This window comes from Trachurus japonicus, chromosome 6 (genome assembly GCF_045865225.1).
Source record: "Trachurus japonicus isolate A0001 chromosome 6, Traja_1.0".
Lineage (NCBI taxonomy): Eukaryota > Metazoa > Chordata > Actinopteri > Carangiformes > Carangidae > Trachurus > Trachurus japonicus.
This window is the reverse complement of record NC_140912.1, coordinates 16814265-16822713: the sequence shown is the minus strand read 5'-3', so window position 1 is coordinate 16822713 and position 8449 is coordinate 16814265.

Here is an 8449-nt window from a genome sequence, read left to right as displayed (position 1 = left end):
CACACACACACACACACACACACACACACACACACACAGTCACCCACAGTCCCTCACATGTCTCGCCCACAGCCCTTCTGGGCTTGTCTCCATGGTAACAACAGCAGGGATGGTGTCCTTGGCAGAGATGGAGGGATGGAGAGATGGAGGGAGGGAGGGAGGCAGGGATGGAGAGAGGGAGGGGTATGAAGAGAGGGGGAGCAGGCGGAGGTACAGACACTTGTTGAACGCTTAAAAGGATGCCTTGACATTCTGCATTTCAATCTGTTGTGCTGTTTGTCCCCTCCTGTGTTCACTGTTCCTCAGGCTCTCTTGTTTCCTTTTCAGTGCAATTGCAATGTGAACCAGTGATGCAACAGATATTTTTCTTAAGGGATACCTTGACATTTTCACTTTCATTCAATTATTTTACTTAAAGAAGTGGTTTCAATAGCAGGGACAATGTTGCTGCATTTGTTGCCCCACTGAAAAGCTTTATTTACCTGATATAGTGCAGACTGCTCTTGACCTCTTGAGTTTGCATGCATGGTGTATACAGTATACTCACACAAGGACAGTTTGCATTATGTTCTGGCCCGTGCCGACAACTGCTTTAATTGAAGGTTTTATTAATATAATTTGAATTACTTTGACAAATAATACTGTGGTGAAATGTCGTCATGCCCTCTAGGTAGAATAACCGAACGAAACTCAGACTGGTTCTCGCACTAACAGCAGAATGTCGTTAATAATCAAAAAGCTCCACTTGCCATTCCCAGAGGCAGAGTCATTCTTTTAAATCTAAGCTGTGAGTCTGCTTTTAAGTGCGTTTTCTGATATCAAAAGAAATTTGCTGAAGAAATGACATTTCAACTCTGTATTAACTTAATTCTAGGAAAGACCCTTTGAGGCACACTTCTCACCGAGTAAGGTTCCTCATGTATACTAGACAACACAGCACTGTGGTGCTTCATCATGGCTACATGAACAAGGGAGTATAAAGCTACTCTGACTTTGCCTTTGTTGCCCATGAATCTATAGCGAAATGATTTGTTTCTGTGTTTTTTGTCAAATATATATTTAAAGTGCTGTAGTTCATTCAGACCCGGAGCCAAAGGCCCTTCAGGGTTAGAGCGCACAGGAGACAGAACATTGACCTTGCTCCTCATCATCATCTGTTACAGCTGCATGAATGATGTCAGTCAGTCTACAGTCTGGCAGATGTCTCTCGATAACAAGTACTCTGTATCCTGGAACAGTGTGCTGTGCAAGCACGCGTGTGTGTTGTCTCTCTGTGTGTAAAACAGACAAGGGATAGACAGATTGAGAGAGACAGAAAGAAAAAGGGAGAAAGAGAGTTCTCCCCCAGGTGTAGACACTACCTGTCTTGATAGCAGATGGGGCAGATCAGATAGCGAGGTCCTTATGGTGTACGGGGCTTTCAGCAGGGGCACAGCAGGTCATACACACACATTTACACACACGCACACATTGGTAATACATCCTGCACCTTTTATGGTGGTGCTGTGGGAGGTGAGGTGTGCATGGGGGTACAGAGAGGACAAAAAGAAACTGAAAGAAAAAATAAAAGAAAACAGATGATGGGCAAGAGGGGAAAGAGAGAGAATGTTGTATGTACGTATATGTGAGCAGAAATCTGTTGGCATCCAACGCCTATTCAGAAACTTTGGGTTCATTGCAGGTTCATATACCACAAAGCATTGGCAGGGTACAGTTTTCATTATGGTAATTATGGAAATCGTTATGTAAATATATAAATATGTAAATATGTAAAGCCTGGAGTCATGCTGTTGAAGTAGATGACACTAGAGCTTAAGACAAGACCTGAAAGATGAAACATCACTTCATCTCTCTTCTCTCCAATGCCCCACTTTTCTCATCCCTCCCTTCTCTGCTGCCACCTGGGCATCCTTTATTTGTCCCTTTTTGTCTTTGAGCTGAACCTTGCAGGCGCCTTTATCTTGATTTGTGTATGATGAGAGGACTAATGGTTCCTTTCTTCTGACTTCAGCATGCAGGATGCATTAACGACATACTTGTGAGCATCCATCCCTTTCTTGAGTGTTGTCTTAATGCCTTAGAGCTGAGGGAACAACAAATAATTATTTATTAAATAAATGAATAAATAGAATCAGAACAATCAATACCATCAGCTCCCACAGCTCATGGTTCCCTTTGATTGTTACAAACCACTTACCACTTCCATGGCTACTTTTCTGACCACTTCACTGCTTACTCCCGCCTACTCCCATTTGTTAGCAAGATACTGTATGTAGATGGATAGATAGACATCACATTGCAATAACCACTGCCTCATTCTGACAAATATTTTCCAAAACCACATTCATATAGATTAATATAAATGTCTACTGACGCAGCCTATTTCTCTTTTAAATTACAGGACCATCTTTTCTTAAATGGAGCTTCAAAGTGCTTTTTAATGGCTCGTCGACCCCACACTCATTTATTAAGGTTAGCTATCCTCTGACTCATGTAGTAACTGAGGGTCAAGTTGAGTGAGCATACACTATATTCAGTCAGCTTTATCATCCCACTCAGTCACCATGAACAATTGATAGCAATCTGTAAACCTCATTAAAATATGGGCATCCCCCTTTAAAGGGGATATTGATTATTTGTTTTAAAGCAGAAAACATGAATAGATATAGGTACCAGGGGTCGCGTTAACCGGATATTTTCCGTCATTGACCGTTTTTTTAAAACGGTGACGGAAAAATTTTGAGGCCATCCGTCATTTTGACAGATTGCAATTCACAGCCATGGCCGTCTGGCCATGTGCATTTGTTTACAATGAAGCCGGCGGATAATCAATAAATGGAGGGGTGGATAACGATATAAAACATATACAATGTCTCAAAGTCACTATGGTGAGAATTAGATTAAAAAACAAACAAACTCAGCTGGCTGGTGCGCTCAGTAGAACGCTGTAGTACATACCCCAGGCCTGTGTGGAGCGTGTGTGGCGCTGTAGCGCTGCCACACATAAACACCAACAACAGAGAAGAAGACAGAAAGCTTCCCGCAGTATTCAAACTCCAAACATTACAAGTGGATTAAATATTGACTGGGAGTCGTGTCAGTGCAAATATGACGGTCGATAATGATTTAACGGGCGAGATTCAGCTGCAGTGTCCGAGGGGCTGACAGTAGTCAGCTGTTAAGTTACGTAGCTGTAGCTACACAGCGGTGTGTCTCGGTACAGGTAGAGCAGTGGGGGCAGGACATCACCGTTTCACACACTCGCCGCGCACAACTCTTCTAAAGGTAACGTTAAGCCTTATTTTAATGTATTCTGCCCGCCGTGGCATTGTTTATAACACGTAAAGCTGCGTGGGTTTTGCCTTGTCTGAATTTGTGCTGCATCTGGCTGTGTGGTCTATAGCTTCAGTTGTTTCAGTGATGCGCAGTGGCTGCGTGCGTGCGTAAAAGAGAGATGAGAGGCACAGAGAGAGAGAGAGAGAGAGAGAGAGAGAGAGAGCTAACGCCGGTGCACTATGCGGTGCCTATGTGAAAACGTGCTCCTTTGGATGTTTTGGTATAACACATGGGTTAGCATGTTGATTGTTGACAGAAAACTGATGTCATCATCAGGTATTTACGTTGTATTTAGATGTTGAGTGGCAGAAAGTGACCCCCGCATTCACTGACTGACCCACGGTTAGATGTGCTCTGACGCAGACTCTGCTCCGGAGCATTCTCTGTTCAATTTGTTTGGACTTGATATGAATTAAACATGAATTAAAATTGAATGCTATTGAATATGGCATTATTATCATTTAAAAAAATAAATAAAGTGACCGGTAAAAATAGATTATGACGGAATTTTTATGACCCCGTCAGTCAAAATGACCGGCGACGAAAAAGTCTAGCGCAACCTCTGATAGGTACAATTAAAAAAAAAAAAAGAAAGAAAGAAAGAAAAAAAAACCCAACAACATTAAAGATCTGTCTCTGACAGTAATGAAGTAACAACAAACTAACAACCAGGAAAATTGGGTCGCCTGCAAACTTAGGTACCAGTATGTCGGTGAAACCTAAACTGTGGTATGGGATGACTAGAGCAAGGAGTCCTACATCTTGACCTAGAGAAACCTACTCTGCTTCATAGAGTGGGTTGGAGACAAGAAATATGTATACAACTACTACACCATTGTCAGTGTCTCTCATGTCAACAACCTGAGAATCTGTTGGCTCATCATAGAAACTTTGAAGAAACCATCTAATTTGATTTAGCTGACTTTCCCTTAATTGGCTATTGTAGTTATTTGGTCATGCTAAGTTTGCACCCAGTGAAGAAACATTGCTAACAACAAACTGTATGATGCTCCTACAGTGGCAGGTTGGAATAAACCAGAACTTTCTTTTTCTAGGCTTGGAAAGCCTGGGGAACACCTGGATCAGCTGACAGGCATCATCTGGCCACAAGGAGCGCAACTTCTAATAGAAACAAAAATCAAAGTGTAGAAGGAGATCGACTTTGAGTTTGCCTCAAAGAACTTTTTTGACAAACTGTCAGATGAGTCTGGCAGGCAGTTCCAGGCCCAGGTTGTCCTCAGCATGGGAGGAGAACTGCTAACATAACCTGTGGATAAAGTCAGACGGTAGGGGAAACGTGATGGACAAAGCTAGTCTGAAAACTGAATTCACAGGAACAGCAATGTCACATTATTATTTTTGCGAGCCTATATTTTGAAAGTCCTGTTAAACTAAAGATTATCACATGAAAGCAATTGTTTGCACATGTCTGTATTCCTTGGTTATTTCTGTAATTACAGTAGATTGTACTACATGGTAATACAGTAAATCGTGTAGTATGTAGTTGTACTTGGTAACCCTTTAATTCACAGGCCGTTAATTATGTGACAATGTCAAGAAATGGCCAACAAATAACAATAATTGCCTCATAATGTCTAGAAATAGCCTAGAAATAGTTACATGTATAGCCAAACATCAATGTGATTTTGAAAAAACAGTATAATCCTCCTTCTTTCTAACCATTTTTAATATCAGCATATTCATAATATGCACAAAAGGGGTAGAAAGAGGCTAACAAGAAAGTTAGTAGCAAAGAAAGGCCGCAAAGTCCATTTGTAAACCCTTCGGGACTATTAATAAACAAGACAAGAAAAACAAGTTAATGGTGGAGATTGTAGAAAGTCCTGTCAATTTAGAGTTTGAGTAGATTTTCTCTCTCCCTCTGAAGTAGATCCATATCACTTTTAGCTTGCTTGAATAGCTCACAAATATGAAACTGGTTTAGTTCAAAGAGCTGTCAACACATAAAACACTTAATGCGCGCGAGAGAAAGAGTGGACTCAAGCATCTGACTATAAATTGACAACTTCTGTGAGGGCTTTCAAATCTTAAATCAGAAAAAGGGATGTGGGAAAAGAGCTTAGTGGAAGACATTCACAAGCCTGCTAAGAAAAAAAATGCGGGATTTGAATAATTTAAGTTGAAATGGAGACTATACAGTGCCAAGAGTAATTATGATATGCATGCATTATATACTGGCACACATCTTTAAATGCATGTACAGTATTTGTGCATATTTCAATAGCTGACATTTGATTCAATCTGTTGTTTTCACTGAAATTTCTTGTCTCCCTATTAAGCTCAGAGTTGGTAATGGGCTGAACTGATTGTAGTGGTAATTACCCGTATTGAAGAGTGTACAGTGTCCTGGCAGCAGTTTGTACCCTCTGGCTATCCTGCTTAGCGCTTAGAAAAGAATAAAACAGCTGAAGGTTACAACATGCCTCAGCTTTAAAGGATAAAACCCCCATTTAGAAACAGATGCTTGAGGGAAATTGAAAAAAAAAAAAAACAGAGGGAGAGTTCACTGCTTGAGATTGCATCATCATCAGCCCAACAGAATAATACACAATCGGCTTATCTTCCCAGAGTTGGCCTACTCCTCTCTAGGCACTTAGAATAAAGCATCAAAAATAGTCCTACCTGTTCAAACCAAGTTGGATTCCTGCCAAGTGCCAGTGTTTCTGTATAATGGCCTGAACCTCTAATCAGAAGGTGTACTGCAGGTCAAACTGTTGCATTATTATAAATGTCAGCATCGTTATTAGGGCTGGGTATTGTTAACAACCTCACGATTTGATTTGATTTGATTTCAATTCTTTAGGTAGCAATTTGATTCAATATTGATAAATGCTTCAATATCGATTCAGTGCAGTGTTTCCCATTAATTAAGGAGGCGGTGGCGGCCCGTCACAGTCTCTCACAGAAAAAAAAAGAAGTATTTTTTAACAGCATTTCACCATCTTTCACCAGCAGGCGCCAAACAGGCACCAAACAGACACTAACATGTGCACATGGACAGGTGGCGCTGGAACACTAAACCGTAAATGCGCCCCGCCATCACCCATTGTCATTTATAAATTAGTGCAACCATAGTAAAGCTGAGAAAGTGCCATTGTTTCTGAGACTGCATGGTACGTTTTTGTCTGACATAAACATAAACAGACATAAACAACCGCGGTCCCTCCGGCTAAACGTGAGGGGGTGAAACAGAAACATTGAGCCCCCTCTCTGCCTGTAAAGACATTGGCTACCCACCTCTGCAGCTCTGACGGTGTTTCTGCGGCGCATCGCCCTTTGACCCTCGAGCGAGGTCGAGGCTGAGTTGCTTCCAGCTGCTGGAGGCGGGGACCAAGAGGCGTCCTGCGGGCGACAGTGGGCCCCGACCAAAGGGGAGGGCGTGGAAGGCAAAGCTTGCTTGAATCGATTCAGAGGATTTATTGAATCTATGTTGAATTGGTAAAAAATACATTATAATGCATGGATGAATCAATATTTTTACCCACCCCCAATCCTTATTGATTAAAAATAGTAAAATAAGACTAGATAATGGGCCAGACCATCCCCAATTCATCTTCACTCGGAGATTAGACGGTAGGGAGCCTTTCGATGTGATTGCGTCGGAGCGAAAGTATCTAGCATTGCTTTGCATGAAAGCTCCCAGGATTTCCTTTGCAACCCACCCTACACATTCCATCTCCTCAACCCAGAAATTACAGTCCCAGTAATTACAGAACTCTAATTAAGCCAGGAGTGGCAGAGAATGGGAAAGGCATGCTCCCATGACATTTCTTCAACAAGAAAAATGATATTCCATATTTAGCTGGGGTTTGGAGAAAATGTGGCAGGATAATGGATATGGTGGTTTTCGAGAGGCAGAGGTCCTTGTGTTAGCATCCTCTGATAAATACTACATTTTATTTTGTGTGACCACTTTAACCCGTGGAGAAAAATCATCTTTCAGATCATAATGGAGTACTGCTGTGATATTAATCAAACTAAATACTGTGAAATTTTATAGCTTGATCGTTCTGAAGCTGCCAGCATGCATTGAAATTATTTAATTAATGGGGCTTTCAAAATGTCCATCAACAAAACCATTATGCCATTTTTCACTAACCATACTTTGGTTTAAAAAAGGCAATAGATTAATTGAATGGTGCAAGTAAAATTATGTATCACAGTAAAACAAAAGTTCACAGGCTTCAGTTGAGGTTTCAACAGTTTTACCTTGGGCAGATTAAGCAAAAATGGAAATAATATCACAGCCATGTCTCCTTGGCATGCACAAAAAACTATTCACATCCAATTCTATCATTTAGTCTTTTGTGAATTGAGATTTGAATTGTGAAATCTTCTGAATCATTCACCCTTAATATCTCCAGCGTTAGTAAGATGCATGTACAGTTAGAGGTGGGCGATATATCGCCTAGGATATTATCATAATGTTGTTTTGATGATGTGCAATTTCAGTTACGTGGTGGTAACGTGATCTCCCGCAAACTGTCTCGGCAGCAACCGTAACACAACATCGTCTGGCACAGAAGAAATATGACCCATTACTTTCAATGCGGACAGGTGTCATATGCGCTCACAAACCAAAACGACACCGTAGAGGCGCGCATTTGGTGCGACACACTTGTGTTTCTGTGCATGTCCGCGGTGCACAGCTTGGACCTGCTTCTCCCGTTGTGTCCCGGTTCCCCCTCAGGCTGTGTCTTTCCTACTACTACACACGTAGCTCTGCCCCAAAGGTGAAAGAAGCTGTGTGTGGAAAGAAGTCGCCTCCGAGATGTAGAATGTGAAGACAAACACACATTTCAGGAAAGAACAGACATGTCCTGGGATTTTCAGCCTCCTTTCATATTTAATAGAGGAGGGAAAATACCTAGAGTAATAATATCAGCTGTCAGGATGTGCAACCCAGGGAAAACCCTGCACTACTGTGTGCATGTTTTGCCGAACATGTATGAAGCACTTTGTTATTATTAAAAAATGGTAATGTGTCATCTATTTGCTCATGCTACTGCACAATTGACCTCAGTACCTGAATGTTTCCTCATTTAATGTCTCCACACTGGAGCTTAACTGGGAGTCTCTTGAATGCTTAAGT